The sequence below is a fragment of the Taudactylus pleione genome, unplaced genomic scaffold (assembly GCF_031769625.1).
Source record: "Taudactylus pleione unplaced genomic scaffold, aTauple2 ptg001334l, whole genome shotgun sequence".
Classification (NCBI taxonomy): Eukaryota; Metazoa; Chordata; class Amphibia; order Anura; family Myobatrachidae; genus Taudactylus; species Taudactylus pleione.
Genome location: NW_028285734.1, coordinates 3,165,177 through 3,192,057, shown reverse-complemented (window position 1 = coordinate 3,192,057; position 26,881 = coordinate 3,165,177). Strand labels below are relative to the sequence as shown.

The following is a 26,881-nucleotide window of genomic DNA, read 5'->3' as shown; positions in this document are numbered from 1 at the left end:
TAGCTGTCACTAGTGTATAGAGCATGTGTGGAGGGAGGATTAGGTGTATAACACAGTAATGTATGATACAAGGGAGCAGAGCAGTGATGATATTAGTGATGTAGCTGTCACTAGTGTATAGAGCATGTGTGGAGGAAGGATTAGGTGTAGGACACAGTAATGTATGACAATAGGGAGCAGAGCAGTGATGATATTAGTGATGTAGATGTCACTAGTGTATAGAGCATGTGTGGAGGAAGGATTAGGTGTATGACACAGTAATGTATGACACAAGGGAGCAGAGCAGTGATGATATTAGTGATGTAGGTGTCACTAGTGTATAGAGCATGTGTGGAGGAAGGATTAGGTGTATGACACAGTAATGTATGACAATAGGGAGCAGAGCAGTGATATTAGTGATGTAGATGTCACTAGTGTATAGAGCATGTGTGGAGGAAGGATTAGGTGTATGACACTAATGTATGACAATAGGGAGCAGAGCAGTGATGATATTAGTGATGTAGATGTCACTAGTGTATAGAGCATGTGTGGAGGAAGGATTAGGTGTAGGACACAGTAATGTATGACAATAGGGAGCAGAGCAGTGATGGTATTAGTGATGTAGCTGTCACTAGTGTATAGAGCATGTGTGGAGGAAGGATTAGGTGTAGGACACTGTAATGTATGACACAAGGGAGCAGAGCAGTGATGATATTAGTGATGTAGCTGTCACTAGTGTATAGAGCATGTGTGGAGGAAGGATTAGGTGTAGGACACAGTAATGTATGACACAAGGGAGCAGAGCAGTGATGATATTAGTGATGTAGATGTCACTAGTGTATAGAGCATGTGTGGAGGAAGGATTAGGTGTATGACACAGTAATGTATGACACAAGGGAGCAGAGCAGTGATGATATTAGTGATGTAGATGTCACTAGTGTATAGAGCATGTGTGGAGGAAGGATTAGGTGTAGGACACAGTAATGTATGACAATAGGGAGCAGAGCAGTGATGGTATTAGTGATGTAGCTGTCACTAGTGTATAGAGCATGTGTGGAGAAAGGATTAGGTGTAGGACACTGTAATGTATGACACAAGGGAGCAGAGCAGTGATGATATTAGTGATGTAGCTGTCACTAGTGTATAGAGCATGTGTGGAGGAAGGATTAGGTGTAGGACACAGTAATGTATGACACAAGGGAGCAGAGCAGTGATGATATTAGTGATGTAGCTGTCACTAGTGTATAGAGCATGTGTGGAGGAAGGATTAGGTGTAGGACACAGTAATGTATGACACAAGGGAGCAGAGCAGTGATGATATTAGTGATGTAGATGTCACTAGTGTATAGAGCATGTGTGGAGGAAGGATTAGGTGTATGACACAGTAATGTATGACACAAGGGAGCAGAGCAGTGATGGTATTAGTGATGTAGCTATCACTAGTGTATAGAGCATGTGTGGAGGAAGGATTAGGTGTATGACACAGTAATGTATGACACAAGGGAGCAGAGCAGTGATGATATTAGTGATGTAGATGTCACTAGTGTATAGAGCATGTGTGGAGGAAGGATTAGGTGTATGACACTAATGTATGACAGAAGGGAGCAGAGCAGTGATGATATTAGTGATGTAGCTGTCACTAGTGTATAGAGCATGTGTGGAGGAAGGATTAGGTGTATGACACTAATGTATGACAATAGGGAGCAGAGCAGTGATGATATTAGTGATGTAGATGTCACTAGTGTATAGAGCATGTGTGGAGGAAGGATTAGGTGTATAACACAGTAATGTATGACAATAGGGAGCAGAGCAGTGATGATATTAGTGATGTAGCTGTCACTAGTGTATAGAGCATGTGTGGAGGAAGGTTTAGGTGTATGACACATTAATGTATGACACAAAGGAGCAGAGCAGAGATTTTAGTGAAGCAAGTCTATGAAAAAACGGACATTCGAGCTCTGCCTAAACCGGTAAATATATATCGCAACCATGGACTTTATTTTATACCATGTAGAGATTGATACGTATTATCTGGTTTCTCCAGAAGCGAGCCTACGAGGGTACACTTTTGGCCCCTGTTCTGAACCTTGCTCCTCCCTCTGTCATGTCATGGTTGTGACATCAGAGGTCCTGTAAACCACTTCACTTTAAACCTAACCATGAAGAATGAGGACACCCCCGTCATGCGACGAGCAGCTTCCCTTTATATCCCAAATAAAGGAAAACAACTATAGTGGGTAATCCCTGACAGTTGTAGGTATCCACGTGCCCCCAAATGGGTGTAGCTGGGTGATAATTGCCGGCTATCCTGAGAAACCTAAGTCCTGAGCGCTCCATATATTGCCATTACTGCGCTCATGTACTAGGATAATGTATAGGATATTCCTACGCGCCACGGAACCGCACAGTGGGGACTTGTCATTGTTGTTAGCGCAAACCCTATTGTCTTATAACAGTGAGGAAAACGGGGAAAGAGCACTGCGAGGGGAGACAGGCACAAGGCCCAAGTATGCTAATGAATGCAATCACACGGCAACCGCAGCACTATACCAAGATGCCCATCACTGTATAAAACCGCCCACTTCCCATGACACACATCCGTAAGTCAGCAAAAACATCGGTAACATCGGCACCATTCGCACAGTTGTGGTTGACCTGACCCTACCTCACACACTGCTAAACTCCCTGTAGCCATCTAGTCCTCTGCCAGCTTATACAATCACAGGGGCTTAATTATGCACACCCCTGTAACGGCGTTCAAGCGACCACCACCCCTAAACGGTCACTTAATGTCAAACACTATGCTGTTGGCCTGCGTGATCACTGCGATCGCTTGCCGATCGTAGCAGCCGGTTTGGGCAGTCGCACTGTGATCCATACGCCGACCACAAACATCGACCGACTGCGTGCGAACGCAGGAAGTGCGATCCAAGCTGAATAAGGTCCTCATTCCCTAGATATTATGGACCTGGTAGAGAGTTGGGGACTCATTTAATAATGGGGGTTTTTTATCGCTCCGAATGAGTGACAAAACTCGCTGTGTATGATAATGGCGCTACAGCCAATCCGCTCCCAGCTGTCATCGGTGTGAAGAATGACAGTTGGTTGCTGATTGGCTGGAGCGCCATTTAACATACACAGCGAGTTTTGTCACTCGTTTGGAGTGATAAAACCCATTGATAAATGAGGCCCTTGGACAGAAATCGGGCATGTGTGGCTTCCAAACATGGAAATATGCGCATATTCACCAGTGTGTACGCTTCATTTTCTGCCATTCATCATCGTCTTCAGCGCGCACGTCTGCAGAATGGTGAGTCAGATAAACGGACCTGTGGAGGACCGAAATGTGGCGTACCCTGCCATCAGGACGCACACCTACCTGCATCCCATAGGCAAATGCAGGGGGGGGTTTCCGTCTGCCTGGAAACCCCCCTCCCCAGTACATACCATGACCAACAGGAATTGTACTTCACTGCTTTGTTCTGACCTGTGATGGGGGCGCAGGTGTCCAGAACGAAGAACAGATTCTCATGGAGAACCTTCTGGTACCTGTGAGAGGGTTATAGAGAGGGGAAACGTCCTACAGACAGACCAGCACAAAGACAATCACGGTAGATATGAGCCACGTCTTCATCCTGCACGCTGCTACCAGCTGGTGTGTTACCACTACTATCTGCTGTCTATGTGGTCAGATACTGCACAACCAAACTAACAGTAGATGTACTACAGTACCCTCGCTAGCACAATACACAGACACAATCCACGCTACACAGTCACAGAAATTGCTACACAATCACAGTACACACTACACAGTCACAGAATACTACGGACGGCCATCGGTATGGTTACCATTGATGTTGTCATTGATAGTGATATAGCAAGTGGCCATCAACTATACAATGGATGACCATCGATGGTTTCACCAGCCGGTGGTCATGCCTCTTCTTTGACTGACTGGCCCGTGAGCCAATCAGAACCTGGGGTCAGGGCTTCGCGGGTGTCGGGTGGAGCTATGCTCAGTGTCCCGCCACCTTGTAAAAAAAAAAAAACACATTTGGTTATACTGTGCTACTGATGGAGGGAAACCATCTGGTTCTCCTCCATCGATGGTAAAAGCATCCAACATCAGTCATAAACCATCGATGATTATGAATCAACAATGGCCGATGGCCATCCCTATAGAATACACTACACAGTCCCAGCCACAGTACACACGATACAGGCACAGTACACACTGCACAGTCACAGTACACACTACACAGTCACAGAATACACTACACAGTCCCGGGGACAATCCACGCGATACAGGCACAGTACACGCTATATAGTCCCAGTCACAGCACACACTACACAGTCACAGCACACACTACACAGTCACAGAACACGCTATATAGTCCCAGTCACAGCACACACTACACAGTCACAGCACACACTACACAGTCACAGCACACACTACACAGTCACAGCACACACTACACAGTCCCGGGGACAATCCACGCGATACAGGCACAGTACACGCTACACAGTCACAGCACACACTACACAGTCTCGGGGACAATCCACGCGATACAGGCACAGTACATGCTATACAGTCACAGTACACAGTCACAGAAAACACTACACAGTCACAGGCACAGTACACACTACACAGTTATAGTACACACTACACTGTCACAGTACACACTACACTGTCACAGCACACACTACACAGTCACAGCACACACTACACAGTCACAGCACACACTACACAGTCACAGCACACACTACACAGTCACAGCACACACTACACAGTCCCGGGGACAATCCACGCGATACAGGCACAGTACACGCTACACAGTCACAGCACACACTACACAGTCACAGAATACACTACACAGTCTCGGGGACAATCCACGCGATACAGGCATAGTACATGCTATACAGTCACAGTACACAGTCACAGAAAACACTACACAGTCACAGGCACAGTACACACTACACAGTTATAGTACACACTACACTGTCACAGTACACACTACACAGTTATAGTACACACTACATCAGGCTTGCCTACCCTCCAGATTTGGTCGGGAGCCTCCCGAATATCAGGTGCCACGCCCAGTTCCCCAGAAAGTCAGGCAAGCCTCCCGGTGGCCGCCGACCACCCCACCGTACTGATAGAAACCCCCGCAGCTTGGGGGAAGGTGACGCGATTCGTGTCATTGTGGCCCTGCCCCCTGCATCACAATGCTGTTAATTTCTGCATTGTGAAGAGGGGGCGGGGACCACGATGACGTGATTGTGCGGCAGGATCCGATAGGATCCCTGCTCGCAACCCGGACCCTCCTTTCCATAAGGAAGGAACAGGTCGCTTGCAGCGAGTGGGAGCAAACGCCATCTGAAGATGGCGAACGCTCCCGCAGTCAAGCTCTTGAAAATATTATAATTTTGGAGCTTGATGAATTCTATCCCATTGTATGGGGACAGCGGGCCATTCCGAAAACAGAAGGTAAGCATGAGATATCTGTGATACTAGTGTATGGGGACAGCTGGTTATTCCAGGAGAGAAAGGTAAGCAGGAGATATCTGTGATACTAGTGTATGGGGACAGCGGGCTATTCCAGGAGAGAAAGGTAAGCAGGAGATATCTGTGATACTAGTGTATGGGGACAGCGGCCATTCCGGGAGAGGAAGGTAAGCAGGAGATATCTGTGATACTAGTGTATGGGGACAGCGGGCCTTCCGGGAGAGAAGGTAAGCAGGAGATATGTGATACTAGTGTATGGGGACAGTGGGCCATTCCACCAGAGGAAGGTAAGCACGAGATATGTGATACTAGTGTATATCTGTGATATCTCCTGTTTTACCTTCTTAATGAATGGCTCAATAACATTTTCACCTGCAATTGTAGAAATTAAGTTAATTTTCACCTCTTTTGTAGAAATTAAGTGATAATGAATAGGCCCCTGAATTTGTTAGCAGGTTGCAGGACTCTGTTTTGGTCACAAGAGGGCGCGTGTTCATTATAAATATATATATTAATCAATATTTATGCGCACACTGTAGCACTTTCACACAGGTACAAACAAGTGTATTCCTTAAGTGCATTTGCTATACTGGGTAAATATTCTCATGTAAGGACAATACAATGTTATGTAAAACAGGTTTTTTTCATGCGTCCTTGTAAAAGTAGGAATAAGGAAATTACCATTTCAGATTAGAAGAATTCGCGTATAACTCTCACACGTACTTCATGCGTATTTATAAAACCTGAGTTTAGGCTAAATTCACTGTATGATGTTCCTGTGACAGGACTACAAGTCTTTATCCAGACACAACGGTTCTGACTCACTTAGGGCAGATGTACTAAGCTCTGGAGAGTGATAAACTACCAACTAATCAGCTTCCTAGTGAAGTGGGCAGAAATCTGAAAATTTCCGCGGTGATTGCAGGAGTACGTGTAGGGGGCGGGGCTTAAAGACGCGATTCTACATGATTTGCGTCATTTGGCTCGACCCCCTATTTAAATTTAAGATAATTGTGGCCATTTTACCGTGAGGGGGCGGAGCGTAATGACGAGAATCGTAAGGCCCCGCCCCCTTCCCCACCCACCTGCTTCTCCTCCCAGGGCTTCTCCCGGGGAAGAGACAACAAAGGTATGCAACTATGTCTTATACTACACATACTATAGTAACACGGCTCATACCACACATACTATAGTAACACTACTCTTATACTACACATACTATAGTAACACTACTCTTATACTACACATGCTATAGTAACACTACTCTTATACTACACATGCTATAGTAACACTACTCTTATACTACACATGCTATAGTAACACTACTCTTATACTACACATGCTATAGTAACACTACTCTTATACTACACATGCTATAGTAACACTACTCTTATACTACACATGCTATAGTAACACTACTCTTATACTACACATGCTATAGTAACACTACTCTTATACTACACATGCTATAGTAACACTACTCTTATACCACACATACTATAGTAACACTACTCTTATACTACACATGCTATAGTAACACTACTCTTATACTACACATGCTATAGTAACACTACTCTTATACTACACATGCTATAGTAACACTACTCTTATACTACACATGCTATAGTAACACTACTCTTATACTACACATGCTATAGTAACACTACTCTTATACTACACATGCTATAGTAACACTACTCTTATACTACACATACTATAGTAACGCTACTCTTATACTACACATGCTATAGTAACGCTACTCTTATACTACACATACTATAGTAACACTACTCTTATACTACACATGCTATAGTAACGCTACTCTTATACTACACATGCTATAGTAACGCTACTCTTATACTACACATGCTATAGTAACGCTACTCTTATACTACACATGCTATAGTAACGCTACTCTTATACTACACATGCTATAGTAACGCTACTCTTATACTACACATGCTATAGTAACGCCACGCTTATACTACACATGCTATAGTAACACTACTCTTATACTACACATGCTATAGTAACGCTACTCTTATACTACACATGCTATAGTAACGCTACTCTTATACTACACATGCTATAGTAACGCTACTCTTATACTACACATGCTATAGTAACGCCACTCTTATACTACACATGCTATAGTAACGCCACGCTTATACTACACATGCTATAGTAACACTACTCTTATACTACACATGCTATAGTAACGCTACTCTTATACTACACATGCTATAGTAACGCTACTCTTATACTACACATGCTATAGTAACGCTACTCTTATACTACACATGCTATAGTAACGCTACTCTTATACTACACATGCTATAGTAACGCTACTCTTATACTACACATGCTATAGTAACGCTACTCTACTACACATGCTATAGTAACGCCACTCTTATACTACACATGCTATAGTAACGCCACGCTTATACTACACATGCTATAGTAACACTACTCTTATACTACACATGCTATAGTAACACTACTCTTATACTACACATGCTATAGTAACGCTACTCTTATACTACACATGCTATAGTAACGCTACTCTTATACTATACATGCTATAGTAACACTACTCTTATACTACACATGCTATAGTAATGCTGCTCTTATACTACACATACTATAGTAACACTACTCTTATACTACACATACTATAGTAACACTACTTTTATACTACATATACTATAGTAACACTGTCCTTATACTACACATACTATAGTAACACTACTTTTATACTACATATACTATAGTAACACTGTCCTTATACTACACATACTATAGTAACACTACTTTTATACTACACATGCTATAGTAACACTACTCTTATACTACACATACTATAGTAACGCTACTCTTATACTACACATGCTATAGTAACACTACTCTTATACTACACATGCTATAGTAACACTACTCTTATACTACACATGCTATAGTAACACTACTCTTATACTACACATGCTATAGTAACGCCACGCTTATACTACACATGCTATAGTAACACTACTCTTATACTACACATGCTATAGTAACGCTGCTTTTATACTACACATGCTATAGTAACACTACTCTTATACTACACATGCTATAGTAACGCTGCTTTTATACTACACATGCTATAGTAACACTACTTTTATACTACACATACTATAGTAACACGGCTCTTATACTACACATACTATAGTAACACGGCTCTTATACTACACATACCGTTAATGAACCTGTTCTGTGGAAAGAGGGCAAAGTGAAAGTTTTGGGGTCAGGACATCTGGTTTGTGGCTTTCCAACTGCTATGTAACTACACCTTCCAGGATGCCCTGCCACAGTTTCGGCATGACCTAACATAAAAACTGTGGCAGGGCATGCTTGGAGGTATAGTTCCTCAGCAGCTGGAATGCCACCTGTTGCCTACCCATGCTGTAGGTAACTGGGCCCCAGGTAAAGGTGACATTAACATCACATTCCGCAGGAATCTGTCTTTACTTTTAAACTAATGCAGTGGTTCTTAAACTCTTTCCTCAGGACCCCAAACAGCCCACGATTTCTAGGTCACCCAGCAGGTGCACAGGTGTATTCATTACTCACTGACACATTTTAAAAGATCCACAGGTGGAACTAATTATTCTGTTAGGAGACGTGGAAAACATGCACTGTTTGGGGTACTGAGGGCCGAGTTTGAGAACCTCTGCACGAACGTATCATAGCCGGTAACCGTGTAGCCATATGATCCTTGTGTCGCATTATTCACAAAACAACAGTATGATACATTATATAGAGCAGGGGTTCTCAATGCCACTTCTAAAGAACCACCAACAGGTTATGTTTTGCTGGGTCAGTAATTATTACCACACCTGCTTCCACAGCCAAATAGCCTGAAAACATGACCAGCTGGGGGTACTTGAGAGTCGGGAATCCCTGATACAGTGGCTTATGCTCTATATACTAATAGCAAAGAAAGCTGTACTGCCATTCAGCTGCCTTCTGCTAATCACTAATATTTTGTGATGTCAGGGAGCGGGGGCTGAACATTCACAAATATATGGCAGTGTGTACCATTTGTGTGTTTTTGGGAGAAAAGTGGACAGCTCAAGGAAATAGGTAAGTCATTGTTATACTCCATCCTCTACAATATATTCATTGTGTTCTTTCTGCTTTAATCTAATGTAACCTTGGAAAGGCAATCACTGACTGCGCTATCGGCCTCTGTGTAGTTGGGGCGGATGGGAGTTTCAGGGTGATAAAAGCTTCCAGTCAGTGATATGAAGTGTGACCTTGTTGCTTATTATATTTTACAGTATTTGTACAATATTCTGGGTAACAAGACTTGCGCTCCTCCTACCTTGTGTCCACAGACATCTCCTTACCTCGCACCTAGACTCACAGGTGTCCCATCAATAGCAGCTTAGTCACATTTCAAGGAGTTTGAGCTGTTTTATATTCTATATACATATAAATGTACAGGGCTATTTTTCAGCAGGAACTCAATTCCTGAACCTCTTATTAACTGTGAAGCAGTGTCCTGGGCCAAAATGTATTTTCCATAAGATAAATTAAATTTTAAAGTCCCTTTTGAGTGCCTTCTTTACTAAATAAATAAATATATGTTTTTCTATTTTCCAGGAAAAATAAAAATATATAAGTTTATCATACTATCCGTTTTCAACTGGGACACTCATGAATTACACAGGTTCTGTGGCTGACTAACCAGGTGAAATGCAGGCTTGAAGTCCGCCAGCCACTGAATCTGTGTAATTCATGAGTGTCCTGGTTTAAAATTTGTTAGAATGGTAAATCTATCTATGTGTGTATATATAGTGCAAACATTAGCATTGAGAAGAGCACATTGAGCACATCACCTAACACTATGGGGGTCTATGTACTAAGCTATGAAGAGAGATAAAGTACCAACCAATCAGCTCCTAATTGACATTTTTCAAACAGTCTGTAAGGTGACAGGAGCTGATTGGTTGGTACTTTATTTTCTCTCGAGCACGCCTAGTACATAGATCCCTTTATTTTTGATGTGGATGTGTGTGTGTATATATATATATATATCTCATACATACTACCCACTGTGCAAAGCATGCAGGTTTCAATGTTCTCTTTCATTGAGCAGTTTGTATGGGTACAGAACAATGTAAACCTGAGAAACCTGATATATTGTACATGTGCAGAGATCACGCAATCTGCCCACACACGTAGCCGCATAATTGGTCAATTAAAATGCCCAAACTTAGACCATCATTACTGACAGATGTTATTTACCGTTAATGTGAGGTAATTGTGAGACCTCATTGAATAGAGTCATGTTGTTTGTGAGCCTAATCTTAAATGGATTATCCCCTTATCATGGGACTTTCCATTAGTACCTCTGCATTTTCGCCCTGGGTCAGCCCAGGGTATCAGATTGCACAGGTTTAGCACACGTGTTTTTTTTTTTTTTGTAGCTGACAAGTTACAGCCGGCAGATCCCTAAATGCCCTATATTATAATTACATTGTTCTCAGAGCTGAGAATATCACCTCATGAGTCCAGGTCATATCTTTGGCATGCAGGTTAGATTATGTAACCCACCTGGCATGCCGGTATATAAAAAAAAACCAGGACTGGACTAGCACAGATTCAGGTGGCAGGTGGAGCAAGACCTGGACTGGAGTATGGAATGAGGATATAGGGGTCAGGGCGTTTCTTCCGCCAGCTGGAATGTGTCTCAGTCATGTCCTGGCGGTGAAGTACAACATTCCTGACATACCGGATAATTATCCAGTTCTACTGCAATGCCCATTTATCTCCAGTCACTGATAGTGTATCTAATATAACACAACTGCTCAGGCTCTGGGCCTATCTGTACAGGGAGCCACACCACAGTGTATGTCAGCCATTATGCACCCTGCATCCAATCCATTACCTGTGAGTCACAGGAGCTTACAATCTACAGCGCTGGTTCAGAATCATTTTCCCTCTGGATTCCCCCTGGCAGCCTGTTTGAGTTGTGTACCTCCAAAATTTGCCAAGCAACACATTTGTAATAAATATAATTGCTATTAGACAAAATGTTTACTTGCCGCTATATAAAAAAGTTTTAAATGTGCTATAAGCAAGATTTTCAAATCCCACGAGAATCAAAGGAATTGTACATCTACAGACTGAAGTGCAACTGGTGTAGGTCTGGGCATTTACAAGATGTCACAGTATAGTGACGCCACCTACCTTTTACATGCTGCTATCCCCGAACTTTTGGCATTTCAGTGTATATTTATCACATCATACAATGTATGAAACACGTTAAATTAACAATAAAACTATCGTGCACTCCTGCGTTCTCTTACAGGTATAGACTTTTTTAATTTTATCAGGGTCCTACTGTGATACATGGGGTAGCGATCCCTAGGAGACTGCGTTCCCTGTGTGCCTAATTATCACCTGGATGTGGCGTCCCCTCCTTCGCGTCACCTTACAGAACCTTTTTCAATTACCCCTGGATGTCACATTCTTCTAAACAGAGGAACGCAGAGAAATAGACCTAATAGTGATAATGCAAAGAGTTTACAGTGTCCCCCGATATATAACATGTCTCCCTGGACCTCAGTAATGGGGACATAAAGTCTCGTAATAACCCCAGTTGGGAGATTCTGTTTATTGTATCCAGACAGCGCCTGGAGCTTCTGTCCTTATCTAGGGAACGATCTAAGTTTGTGATTAAAGGTGACACTTTCCTATACTGATTGATAAATTGCGTCATAGAACAAGTGAATTGTGCTATACCATTTAACCCCTCGGAGCCCAGGTTACATCTTTGTTACACAGAGGTGGTTTAAGACTCCATGGGGCACTAAATCATACTTGCCTACTTTTGAAAAAGCATGTCAGGGAGATTGTGAAAGCATCACCTATGAGCGCGGCGGTAAAGTGGGCGTGTACTGCTACATCTGAGAGGCTGCCATGAAATTGACTTAAATCCAAATGTAAATGAGCCCCAAAGCAGTTAGTAAGATCTACGTGTTGATGAAAACAGCCTGATCCTTTCCAGAAAATGCATGTAGCCATAGGGATCATAGGGGGACATTCAGACCCGCTCGCGAGCGCAGGACGCTCGCAAGCGGGTCGATGTTCCCCCACTGCGCATGCGCACGACGGAGGGAGCTCCGTCGTGCGCATGCGCGAGACCCGGCGAGCGACGGGCTCTCCATCGCTCCGGGTCTCGCACCAAAGGGGGCGTGCTGTCGATGTTGATTGACAGCACGCCCCCTTTGGTGGGCGTGCCGGGGGCGTGCCTGCCAGACGGAGGCGTTCCCATGGGAATGCCTACCCCACTGACATCACTAGTGATGTCAGTGGGAGTGATTTTGGCTCTGATAGAGCCAAAATCACTCCTGGGCTTGAGGCAGCGAGACCCTACCGCAGGGTCTCCGTCGCAAGCCCGATGGTCGCGATGGTCAAGACCATCGCGACCATCATCATGGACGCTCGCATATGCTGTGGGTGGTCACCCACAGCTATGCGAGCGGCCAGGAGGCCGCTCCATTTTCATGGAGGAGGGCCCTGATTCAGAGCGAGCGCTCTGGTCAGAGCGTTCGGCTCTGAATCAGGCCCATAGTGCCTTATAACCAATGCAGGGAAATTATACTAATGATCCCATTTGAATGTATATATCTCTTGTTTGTTTGTTATTAATATAACAGTTTCATAATGGGAGTAAGGTGCAATCAGGGAGATTGCTAGACTCTTCAGGGAGACAGGGAGATTGCTGCTATTTCAGGGAGTCTCCCTGAGAATGAGGGAGAATTGGCAAGTATGCCCTAAGCCAGTGGTCGGGGAACAGGGGTAAAAATGAAATTCCTGGAGATAATGGACGGACAGCCAGGCATGCATATGAATCATTCTATAATATGATCATATGCATGCCCGGCTGTGCCGCAGGGAGGATCTAAGCCGGACGCCCGCTGAGATGTTATTACCAGCGGGTGCCCGGCTCCTTCCCTGCAGCGCCACGTTAACCGGGGGCTGGAGTTCTCTTCTGAACTCCAGCTTCCGGCACTCTCCATGCGCACTATGGGAGTGACGTCTCTCCCATAGTTCCGAGGAGTAGCCGGGCGGACAGGACGGCGGCGAATGCAGGAGCGGGTATTAAGGTAAGTGTTTTTTTTTTTTTTTTTTGTACAAGCGGCACTAAAGGGGCACTATATGGGGGCACTACTACAGGGGCATAACTGTGGGGGCACTACTACAGGGGCATTATATGGGGGCACTACTATATGATTTCCTTCCTTTCAAATCAAGGGGGTAATGTCGGCGTATCTAAATATATTTTGGGGTAAAAGGTAAAAAAGTTCCCTGACCCCTGCACTAAGCATTATACTAATATGGGCCCCTTTCACCCACTGGGTGTAATGGGGGGAAAAAAAAAAAAAGTAGGTCAGGGTAATTTGTGACACTCTGTGCACACTGCACCCTAGATGGACGATTAGGTTGTAGGATGTATAATCCAGCTGTGGTGTCATAATATGATTATTATTATTATTATTATTATCCTTTATTCATAGTTTCCTTTTCTGAGTTCAGAATATATATCTGCTGAGCACTCCTCATGATCAGTTAGATAATGTCACACCTCTGTGTGTGACACACCTTCCTATCATTTTACCATGTCACGTTAGGGTGATGTACACGTCTCCCAGGGGCATGGTTATCACTTCTGCCACCATAGGCAAGTCTGCAAAGCTGCCACTCAGACTCTGGGCCTGATTCAGAGCCGGACGCTATTTGCGCTCGCTCGTTCAGAAAAAGGGTCCGGCTATTTAAATTGAGCGCTCGCTCTTTGCGGTCTGTTAACGCCTCTATGTCTGAGCGAGCGAGCGAACGAAACATGCGCTCGCTATTTTGTAAAGACGCCCCCTGGCCGCTCGCATCCTACGTCATCTCCGCTATTTATTAGATTAATCGAGTACATCGAAAGGCGTCTGAACTGCTCGCAGTGCTTGTGGTAGGATTTTCCTACCGCAATCATGCGAACAGTTCAGGCTAAGAAACAACCAAGTGACGTGGTCGATGACGCTGCTTTGTTAATTATTCACACCCTTAAAACGCCCGTTTTGACCGTTTGGCACGCCTGCGTTTGGATCTCCACCCTCCTGTTACAGATAATCAGATTTTCCCACGTCCAGTGCCGGTATTCGGATATCACCCTTATTGTGGGGTGGGGGTCAGGAATGCTCATAATTGGAGGAGTGGTCCTGGTTGTCATTACAGAAACAGGTCTTTGTCATCCAACTGCCATAGAGACCAGATAAGGGCTCTACTGATAGCATTGTCCTCTTGACATGTACAGTCCCCTAATATGTTTTATTACTCACCTGTTAAATGGAATAAAAGATTAAGCTGCCTATTCATGATGTTAATTATCGGCGTGCGAACGGACCCTGATAATTAACACCCTAATTCGCCGCAGCCACCGGAGCAATTCATCATTGCTCCGGCGCGGTGGCAGCTGATGTGAAATCAGCTTGCCCCGCGAGCGGCTTCACTGTTCCTTTTCGGAGCAGTGTCGGCGGTAACATTGCGTGACCTACAGGTCATGCATGCACACAAGAGACCCGATGTCCGGCGGAAGGAGCCGGACAAGGGGCGGAGGGATCCGGAAAGGATCACTTCTCGCAAGCCGGTCCCTCTTCCCATAGGGGAGAGCAAGCGGCGAAGAACAAACGGGGGTATTCGCCATCTGAAGATGGCGAATGTCCACGCAGTCAAGCTCCGAAAATATTATATTTTCGGAGCTTGATGAATTCTGTCCCCATACTAGTGTATGGGGACAGCGGGCCATTCCGCAAACAGAAGGTAAGTAGGAGATATCTGTGATACTAGTGTATGGGGTCAGCGGGCCATTCCGGGAGAGAAAGGTAAGCAGGAGATATCTGTGATACTAGTGTATGGGGACAGCGGGCCATTCCGGGAGAGGAAGGTAAGCAGGAGATATCTGTGATACTAGTGTATGGGGACAGCGGCCATTCCGGGAGAGAAAGGTAAGCAGGAGATATCTGTGATACTAGTGTATGGGGACAGCGGGCCATTCCGGGAGAGAAAGGTGAGCAGGAGATATCTGTAATACTAGTGTATGGGGACAGCGGGCCATTCCGGGAGAGAAAGGTGAGCAGGAGATATCTGTGATACTAGTGTATGGGGACAGCGGCCATTCCGGGAGAGAAAGGTAAGCAGGAGATATCTGTGATACTAGTGTATGGGGACAGCGGGCCATTCCGGGAGAGGAAGGTAAGCAGGAGATATCTGTGATACTAGTGTATGGGGACAGCGGCCATTCCGGGAGAGAAAGGTAAGCAGGAGATATCTGTGATACTAGTGTATGGGGACAGCGGGCCATTCCGGGAGAGAAAGGTGAGCAGGAGATATCTGTGATACTAGTGTATGGGGACAGCGGGCCATTCCGGGAGAGAAAGGTGAGCAGGAGATATCTGTGATACTAGTGTATGGGGACAGCGGCCATTCCGGGAGAGAAAGGTAAGCAGGAGATATCTGTGATACTAGTGTATGGGGGCAGCGGGCCATTCCGGGAGAGGAAGGTAAGCAGGAGATATCTGTGATACTAGTGTATGGGGGCAGCGGGCCATTCCGGGAGAGGAAGGTAAGCAGGAGATATCTCTGATACTAGTGAATGGGGACAGCGGGCCATTCCGGGAGAGGAAGGTAAGCAGGAGATATCTGTGATACTAGTGTATGGGGACAGCGGGCCATTCCGGGAGAGGAAGGTAAGCAGGAGATATCTGTGATACTAGTGTATGGGGACAGTGAGCCTTTCCAGGAGAGGAAGGTAAGCAGGAGATATCTGTGATACTAGTGTATGGGGACAGCGGGCCATCCGAAAACAGAAGGTAAGTAGGAGATATCTGTGATATCTCGTGCTTCACCTTCTTAATGAGTGGCCCGAATACTTAATTTTAACAATTGCAGGTGAAAATGTGCTTTTTCACCTGCTTTTGTCAAAATTAAGTGATAATGAATAGGCCCCTTAGGGGTCTTTTTACTAAGCAGTGTTAGGAGAAGTGGAAAGTGATAAGGAAACAGCCAATCAGCTCCCAACTGTCATCTCACAGGCTGTGTTTGAAAAATGACAGTTAGGAGCTGATTGGCTGGCACCTTATCACTTTTCACTCTTCCCTTTTCACTTCTCCTAACACTGCTTAGTAAATAGACCCCTTAGATAATCATGTGATGTGGGCCGGGATGTCAGAGGTCCCACCCCATAAATTTTCTCCAAGTCTAATTTTGAAACAGAAATAAATCTACATTTCTGGCCCTACTCAGTAGGATCCCACATGTTCAATCGCGGTATTAACCATTCATTATACCTGATCTCTATAAAAGGACGCCTGCGTAGGGATTGCGGGCTGGTTGCCATGGTGACGGTCACACTTTACTTTCACACTTCAAAAAATAGCAACAGAGAAAACAACAGATGAGAGTGAGGACTGCGGAGCCTTTCCCCCCCATGTACTGTGTTACACCTGCAGAGAACTGCGCCGGGGGTCTCCAGAACCTCCATTGGCAGAACACCTGCCTGAATGCAATTCCTTCTCCTTACTGGGGCAGCTCAGTGTCAGATTCCTCCTGGATGTAACTTTGTCTTCATAGATTAAAGCTGTGAAAATACATGTGTCTTCTTAGAGATTCCTTTCACGTGTGTCATTTACACCGCGTCTACCCCCCCCTCACTTCCTCCGCTCCCTGTCCCCCACACACTATACCCTTTATTCATTCACACTCATTTACGTGGCTCAGTCTCTTTCCTTGTTCAATATGTCTTCAAATATCAACTATTTACTTGCAGGGTTTAACTTTTATCATCGACAAGAACGTTACTGATCCGCTGCCTGCTCTGACGCAGCAAGGGTTCGGGGAATCACTTTACCCAGAACTGTGTCACAATTTTTTTTTTTATATAAATTTATAAATGGTATAAGATTATTTTCAGGGGCATATGTATTATTAATAGCGGAAGTGCTACGATTATTAAGGTTCCATATCATATGTGATATTTGGGCAGCACAGATGGTGTAATGGTTAGCATTACTGCCTCACAGCACTGAGGTCGTGGGTTCGATACCCACTACGTCCCTAACTGTGTAGAGTTTGTATATTCTCCCTGTGCTTGCGTGGGTTTCCTCCGGGTACTCTGGTTTCCTCCCACACTCCAAAAATATACTGGTGGGTTAATTGGCTCCTAACAAAATTACCCTAGTGGGTATGTATGTGACCATGTGATAGGGAATATAGATTGTAAGCTCCACTGGGGCAGGGACTGATGTGAATGGCCGAATATTCTCTGTAAAGCGATGCGGAATATGTGTGCGCTATATAAATACTCATTAATAAATATTAAAATTTTTAATAAAAATATCCCTTCTATGTACTAGCGGATGCTGTCCCTGCGAGTTATATCACTGGTAATATATAGAAGTCTTTCACTTCTCCGGTGCAAGCTGACACTGCGAATGCACACAGCGCCAGTGTCCGCCGCCGGCCGGAGGCTGTGGGAGAGAGAACGAAATATCTCTCTCATACTTGGAAGCCTCCATTAAAGTGAAAACTAGTGGGGACAAGCTCCATAGAACTTTGCTGTTTGGAGTTAGGTGCATAGGACTGAGGGCCTGATTCAGACCCGCACATAGCGCTCGCAAGCGGGTCGATGACCAGGCAGTGCGCACGCGCAAGCCCCGGAGCGAGTGAGAAATCACTCGCTCCGGGGCTCGCTACAAGAAAGGGGCGGCCGTCGATGTTGATCGACAGCTCGCCCCATTTTGTAGGCGGGTCGGGGCGGTGGCTGCACAAACGGGGGCGTTCCCTTAGGAACACCTGCCATTTGTGGGCGGCCCTACTGACATTTGTGGGCGGCCCTACTGACATCATAAGAGCAGGAAGCTCACTGGGGCTTGCGATGGACGAGACCCTACCACAAGGGTCTCATCGCAAGCCCGATGGTCGCGATTATCGCGACCATCGCCAGGCAGCCCGCCAAAGCTGTTGGTGGTCACCCACAGCTTAGCGAGCGGCCTGGAGGCCGGAGTTATAAAAAAAAAAAAAAAAACGGCCCGCCCTGATTCAGAGCGAGCGCTCGCAAATAGCGAGCGGCTCTGAATCAGGGCCCGAGATCATAGACCCATTGATAATAATGAGGACTGCGATTTGCGGCGCTAATTAGCACTATGCCCGGAGATTTACATAGGAACAATACATGAAATGATGCGGAAACTGCAGTTTCTACATCATTTTGTGAATAAAAACTTTGACACAGAGGCCACTAGACTGTCTAGTATTTTATGTGCAGTGCGGACTCATTGGGTGGGCTCAGGGCTGTGATACTTTATTGGGACATGGGTTCCCCCTCACCTCTGCTTGTGACCTTGACCGTGACTCTTCCTGTAGTTTATCTCTGTGCGTTACTGTCTCTGTGTCTGGTTTGATGATAGGGACCAGCTGTGACCACATGAATAAGTCCAGGGGGCATCTATCTATGGGTGACAGGGAAGGCTGCTAGTATAGGGGGACGGAACACTCGGAGTAAGGTCCCAGGTGGAGATCTTGGTGACAGATGTCACTTTGATGTTCACCATTGCTCTCCAGATGGCTCAGTGAATGAATAGTCTCCATTCTCCAGTGTTTGCCTGGGTTCTGTGTAGACGATGACAAGTGCCCGTGAAACTGCTGACTTTATTAGGAGTGACATTTTCTCCCATTATGGTCACAGGAAACAAATAGAAGCAATCGCAGCCTTGTGACTCTGTCACTGTTATTGTGATCGCTAACTTAGGGGCAGATTTATCATTGCTTGCAGAGGGATAAAGTACCAACCAATCAGCTCCTGTCACGTTACAGGATTAGTTTGAAAAATGACAGTTAGGAGCTGATTGGTTCGTATTATATTCGTCTTAATATCCATATATTTTATTTCAACAGTTTTAAATGAAATTTCCATTACAGAGAGTGGTGAAAACATTGGACCGGTCTTCCGGCGGATACCGGCAGCGCTATAAGTACAACAGATAAGTATAGGAGCCGAGCGTAAGTATCACAAACACACGGAGAAACCAGCACGGTGAGATACACAAGTGGGTGCCAGATCTTCCCGTTCACTTTACCTAGGATGAAAAAAATAAATAAATACTTTCTCCAAAAACATCCCATCTACATCTGTCTTACAGCCAGTGACAGCTCCAGCTCTCAGCTTCCCGGGCGTAAACTCTTTTTCATGCCTTTGGTGGACTTTTGGTTTGGTCAGCGAAATATCCAGACCAGCCCTGAACAAACCAGTTGCATCTTGCGATATAATTGCCATGCGTTTCCCTGTTAGAATGAAGAAATAATCGTGTCCTTTTGAAGAGCATTTCCATGTTTACATGTCATCTCTATGCCCCCTGGGATAGAACATTCTCTTGCGAGTCCGAATTCCTTCTGCTGACCTTGGATATGTCTGTATACAGTAATTGTAATCCATTGATAACATCCGACTTTCTAATGTAAATAAACTGACTGTGGATACCCGTCCAGCATAGAATTGACTGCTTCCATATTTATCATCCTTATTTAGATTATATTATGTTAGTGCTCAGGGTGTATTCATATTGACTGATAACCTATCTTAACGGTTGACCTGCAGGGATTTTCAGGGGGTAACTCTGGATGCCAGAAGACAGCAGCCTTGTGGTTAAGCTAAAGCCAGATCATGTATAAGGAAACCTACACTCTCACCCTAGGGCCCAGTGGCACTGGCAGGATTTGTGTTCCCCGTTCTATGTGCTTATCTTTGAGAAACGGAGATGGGAGAAAGGGATCCAAACCATATTCTTGCCTAGGAGGCCCCCATGGCGTCTTGTTCAGCTTTTATGTAAAATATGTCGGTATTTGGCATCAGAGCCGTAACTTTTTGGTGCCCTGTGCCAGAAAGAGCATTGGCGCCCCCCTAATTTTCAAATGGGGATAAATCGCACCCGAAAAAGGGGCATAGCTCATGGGGAAGTTCCAAGGAAAAGATGGGGATAAAATAAGAGGAAGCTACAAGTGAGAATGATTATCAACAGAAAATTGAAAGGCTCAAACAGCGCCCCCTGCCCTGCGGTGCCCTGTGCGATGGCACAGGTCATACTACCCTAGTTACGGCCCTGTTTGGCATTAAATACCAGCTCTGAGGACGCAGAATCAGTGGGGCTTTTAGAGGGTAACTATGGAGCAAATAAGCCAGGCATGGTTAGAACTAGTCCTGCCCACGCTCAGATGTGCTATCGACTGAGACGCCCCCCCAACTGCGGCTGTAAACCGCTAGCAGTTCCCCACACTGGCATGCGACCAGCACTCTCGCCGATACGCGGAAAAGCCACCGCACAGTCACCGCCCAGGAATGGTTATCAGAGTTGCTTGGCTCTCAATGCAATTCCGATCTGCGTTCCCAGCGGTAACCATCGATTCGGGACGCATGCTTAGATTTAAAGCACCGGGCTTCCACCTGTGTATCAGGCCCTCAGTATCACACAGCGGGATCGGTGTGCCTTGCCCATCCACTGTGTTCAGCAATAGGCCGTGCGTTGTGCCACGGCCTGCCCACACTACCGCGTTCAGCATGAGAGGCTTTAGCACGGCGCCACCAGGCTGGGCCCGTAAACCACAAGGATATACAGTATCCTAAGATTCCCTCCTCAGAGATTCCCTGAGCTGACAACATGAATTATCCTTTTCATTTCACGCTAGCAGGGAAGCCCCAGTAATGCCCCCAGGGCACGGTGACTCACCCCAGCTCCTGCCAGCAGGCCAGTGTCAGGTCTGGCAATTACTAACAATTAACCTGGATTACAATAAGGTCATTAGTGGGGCATCCTATTTTTTACCACAACGCTGGCTCATCAACCACCCACAAGCTGCAGCATACCTGCCGCAGATGTGTCAACATAACATACATAGATTTATGTAGCCTTGGAACATTTTGACGTGTCTGGGCACAGTCAGCTTTACAGGGGAGAAATTCCCAGTTTCATGTTGGTTACCTACTATAAGTGTGTTTTTGTTTGTGTCACTTGTGTGAACGGCAACAAAAACCTGTGTATCCATAACCCAGCATTTGTACTTGGGGGTGTGATTACCCTGGCTGACCAGCAGGTGGTGCAGGGAGCACTCTCTCGGCCCTGGTGGCTGCAGTTACTGGGGCATGGGGAATGTGACATTCCTGGTGCCCGGGACCGGCTACACCTGGCATGGAGTCCGCAGCCACCTGCACCAGTGTAAAGGATGGAAACATTTACTGATTTGAAGAGGTTTTAAGAATGCAGCACTTTATAATAATAAACAGTCAATGATCGAAACCAGAATGTCTACATTCAATAGGTTGACAGTTACTTAGGTCAACAGGGTTACGATTTTGATATTCAAATGGTCGACACAAAAAAAGGTTGACGTGATTTTTTTTTTATCTTGCTCCTAAACCTTACCCTAACCTAACCATTATGCACATCCCACGGAATGGCAGCCAGCCCCCCGCCGCAAAAGTGGGCGATCCGGGGGTGCGATGAGATGATTCGTGCTGAATTGCGTCGTTTGTAGCCCTGCCCCCTGCTTTATAATGCAGGTAATATCTGCATTATAAAGTGGGGGCGGAATGGCACGATCACATTGCAGCACGCCCCCGCTCCAACTATTTAAACCGTCTCCACCCTCCTTGCTGCACCGACCTGGCAGGGGGCTGCCAAATGTCGGTAAGTATGGGTAATGGGGCTGGAGGGTGATGCTGCAAGGGCACAGCCTCCTCGAGCTGTAGTACCATGCCACCCCAAGCACCAGTTCCCCGCCACACACACCGACACTGAGTGATTGACTGATTTTATTTATTTTTTTAACTAATAAAACCCCTTATGCTGGGTACACACTGGCAGATATATTTACTGATCAATTTTTCGGCCAATATATCTAGTGCGTACCAGCGATATGTCTGTGAGCGACGTCATTTACAGACCTATTACGCTGTCTGCTGTGCTGCACAGCCAATGGCATATATAGCTGCAGATATATTGCTGCATTGTGCTGTGTGTACAGGCCAACCGCCCGGACACTTGCTGCAGAGACAGGACCAGCTCCAGGGGTAGCCCCACCCTTTGTATTGCGTCTCTATTCACACAGCATCCATTCAGCTACTCCGGGGTCCGGCACCGCGGCAGTGGGGGTGCCCAACCTCCCGATTGGACCACCCGTGGGACACTTTGGCCCACGGGTGGAGCAGCGGGATAGTGCTGTCCCACCGAAATCAGGATGTTGGGAGGGGGTGCACCCTCTATGGAGTGGTGCCCCTGTTCGACCGCACTGGTCGAACACCCCAAGAGCCGGCCCTGTGCAGAGACCGTGGGGAGGGGGGCCTCCACCATCGGTCGCACTATCGTTAATTGCACCAGTCCTATGGTAGTCCCATCTGAGTATGCCCTCCAATGTGAGTGATTAAGAGTCTGTGGGCCTGATTCTGATCCGAACGCAAACTCGATATTTTACGCAGATGGAGCGAATGTCCACCATTGCACATGCGTGTAAGCTGCACTGCGCACACACAGCGATTTAATTGCGATTTCGGTCACGAAGAGGGTTTGCTTGCAAAGTGATTGACAGGTAGTCAGCATTGGGGGGGGACGGTAGATGGCTACAGAAACGCAGGCTTGTCTGGTCTGTTTAAACACTGTTTTTTGGGCAAGCATTTATTAGCCCCTGAGATCCTGCCCTCTGTGTGTCAGACGAGACGCTCTGTTTGGGACCGGTCAGTCCTACTCAAACGGTCGATGCAATGATCAGAGATAGACCCTGGTGGCAGGTTATACAGTGATCAGAGATAGACCCTGGTGGCAGGTTATACAGTGATCACAGATAGACCCTGGTGGCAGGTTATACAGTGATCACAGATAGACCCTGGTGGCAGGTTATACAGTGATCACAGATAGGTCCTGGTGGCAGGTTATACAGTGATCACAGATAGGTCCTGGTGGCAGGTTATACAGTGATCACAGATAGGTCCTGGTGGCAGGTTATACAGTGATCACAGATAGGTCCTGGTGGCAGGTTATACAGTGATCACAGATAGGTCCTGGTGGCAGGTTATACAGTGATCACAGATAGGTCCTGGTGGCAGGTTATACAGTGATCACAGATAGGTCCTGGTGGCAGGTTATACAGTGATCACAGATAGGTCCTGGTGGCAGGTTATACAGTGATCACAGATAGGTCCTGGTGGCAGGTTATACAGTGATCACAGATAGGTCCTGGTGGCAGGTTATACAGTGATCACTGTAGGGCCTGCCACTGGAACCTATCACTGATCACTGTATAACCTGCCACCAGGACCTATCTGTGATCACTGTATAACCTGCCACCAGGACCTATCTGTGATCATTCTATGACCTTCCACCAGGACTCATCTGTGATCACTGTATAACCACTGTGGAATGTGTGTATGGGGGGGGGGGGGAGGGGGCAAAAGACAAACGGTCGTACTGTCTACTGGGGAGGGTAATAAAATATATATATATGTATGATGTCAGTAGGGACCCGCACAAACAGGAGGCGTTTCTTCGGGAACGCCTCCGTTTGTGCAGCCAAACCGACCCGCCTACAAAATGGGGCGAGCTGTCGATCAACATCGACAGCCGCCCCATCTTGTAGCGAGCCCCGGAGCGAGTGATTTCTAGTGTAGAGTATGAGCTCACAGCGGTAAAGCAGAGAATATAAATTCATGGATGGAAAGAGAAAATAAATACAGGTGGGGATGGTCTTGATTGATCAGGTTGTCCGATAATGACCTACTCAGTGACTTGTGTATGAGACTGCATTTTGTAACGAGACCGATTGCTTTGATGAAGCTGGTTGTCAGTAAATCACTCCTCACATTCCTGGTGATGCTGTTACTTCTCTCTCCTTAGTACAGTATACAGTGTATAGATATATATTATTACCCTCCCCTGTAGACAGTACGACCATGATTTGTCTTATTTTCCCCCATACACACATTCCACAGTGGAAGATGAGAGCCGCCCTCCCAGGGTAATTGTTTATGGGGTATCAGTGTTTGATAAGTTGGTTATTGCTGTACAAATGAACAAACTCCAGATGTATGCAATGTTTTCCTGGGCAGGGACATATACCAGCGCTATGATGTAAGTCCTGGGGTAAGTGTATGGTACTCACATTTCACATCGCCGAGGGGGCTGCTTTACAGTTTGCAACAGGAGGAGGAAGAAAGATGGGGAAGATTGATGGACAGTGGGTTCCATGGTGGTGAAAGGTGTGTTATAGAGAGGGGGGGGGGGGTATCCTTATTTTGAATAAAAGGTAAAGGCCTGCCTGAAAGACCCTGTGGGGAATTGGTGTAAGAAGTGTTTCTAAGAAGGGGGTTGGCACCTGTGGTCTTGGGGCACTTAGCCCTCTTTCACTTGGCCTGGAGGACTGGTAGCTGTAGGGATACTAGATGGTAGGGATGACCATCAACCATTGATAGTTAGCCATCATCGATGGCCGATGGTTTTGCCGATGTTGGTAGGTAGCCAATGGTTCTCCACCATCGATGGACGAGTAATGCTTCAACATCTGTGTTGTATTCGTTGAGGCCCTTTACCTCGTGAAAGTCATAACTCACATGTAACACGGGAGCCAGAGACATGTTACACATGTTCTCCACAACATTTAAATCACAGAAGTGAAACCGAAAGATTGCATAAGAAAAGAGGTGTGTTAAACCTCTAGGATGGGGGCCGGCATGTATGCAAATTACTGTTTAGAGTTAGCCTATCGTTAGCAGGGGCGGGTTTTCAATAGAGACATTATATAAGGGGCTAGAAGTGAGGGCCAAAGCCTCTTGGTTCCAGATTGCCCACCCTCCCTTCCCTTTGCAATTATTGGCAGGTTGTTGTAGTTAATTATGTAGTGGCGGGAAAGAACGGCAGTTCACCAGTCCAGGTGCAATTATGAGTTAAGGGCGCTCCCTTCGTTGACTGGTAGTTGGCTGTACCAACCTAACGGGGGGCAGTATCATCACCTAAACGGGTGGGTAGTCAAGTTAGAGGGTGAGCGTTACCTTTTGTGTTTGACATGGTTTACATGGTTATGTGTATGCACTCTGGGCGATCTACGCCTGCTATGTCTTTTGTTGTTTGTGTGTGGGCATAGCAGATCTGGCTGATTTCTGGCCGTCCTTTCTTTGCCACCATACATCATTAATTAATTTAAGAATTAATAAATAATATTAATTTCTCCAATAAATCGCCATCAAGTTATCTGCCAAATCCACGTCTCAGTGTCTTTATTTTATGTTAGTATGATAAGTGGTTTGCACACATGACAACACCTCATCCGATAGAAGGTTTAGTAAATCAGCGCAGGATGGCTGCCTGCAATGCCTGGGCCATGCAGCACCGCCAGGGGGATACTGACACCTAGAAGAATTGTGAAATCTTTGGTTCATCACGGAGCAGTGGCCTCACTAGGGGGGTGCAGACCACACCGGGTGTCACCCTCTGAGAAAGTGTCACCAAAATGCCGGCTCCTCAGTGACCAGAGCCGCGCTGTGATGTTAATGTACAGCACTCAGCTCCCGGTCACTGAGGAGGAGCCGGCAGTGCGGGTGGGGGGTTACTGGGGGCATCTCACCATCTCCGGGGGTGCTGGGCACCCCCCACCCAGAGTGAAGAATCTGCAGGTGGTCTGTTTGGTGCACTGGGTATCACCCACCCCAGTGACGCCACTGTCACGCAGCATATCGTGTGCGTGTAGCTAGATATCGGTGCTATACCGAGTCGCATGTACAGGGAACGGGAGCCTTTTTCTGATGGATCTCTTGCACCCAGCGTCTGATTTTAATGTTGACAGTTGCGGTTGTGGATGGTAAAAGAGCGGGCAGTGCGGCTTCCAGCGTAAAATGAATTGAGACGCCCACCTGCGGCTTTATAAAGTCACAGAATTAGTCGCAGATAATTCGATTATCGTAGGGAACTGAGACGCCGAAGCCATATTTCAAGATCGCAGGATGTGACGACCCGAAAAGGTGGTGACACGCCTACGTTACTTGCCGCCACTCCCCGTTACCTCCGCCCAAACACCCCCTGACTGTCAATCACACTGCGAGTAAAAAGTCGCTACGAGCAACTATGGCGATGTACCATGACGCATGTGCATTGCGACCAATGCCGTGTACACACTAGACGATATGTGGTCCCATATTGGGTACATCGGCCAGTGTGTACCCCTATGTTTCTGACAATGCGTGCTCCCTTGTGTTGTGCATGCAGGTCCGACAGGCAATATCGTCAGCGAGGGCCATTCTACTGAATGCAGCGCGGCCCCCGCCGTCGCTCC

At 46.2% G+C, this 26,881-nt stretch overlaps 1 protein-coding gene and 1 long non-coding RNA gene across 2 annotated transcripts in view; one reads left to right on the top strand and one right to left on the bottom strand.

Annotated features, from left to right (window-relative positions):
- Positions 1-8,787, bottom strand: part of FAM131C (family with sequence similarity 131 member C) — a 67,051-nt gene extending 58,264 nt beyond the window's left edge. The window contains exon 1 of the mRNA XM_088463224.1: positions 8,717-8,787. The gene's annotated coding sequence lies outside the window, so the exon portion shown is untranslated. The remainder of the gene's footprint in view (positions 1-8,716) is intronic.
- The window catches only part of LOC148443103 (uncharacterized), a 45,837-nt gene extending 25,776 nt beyond the window's left edge, over positions 1-20,061 (top strand). The window contains exon 2 of the long non-coding RNA XR_015875748.1: positions 19,496-20,061. This is a non-coding gene — a long non-coding RNA (uncharacterized LOC148443103). The remainder of the gene's footprint in view (positions 1-19,495) is intronic.
- Positions 20,062-26,881: the final 6,820 nt, after the last annotated feature.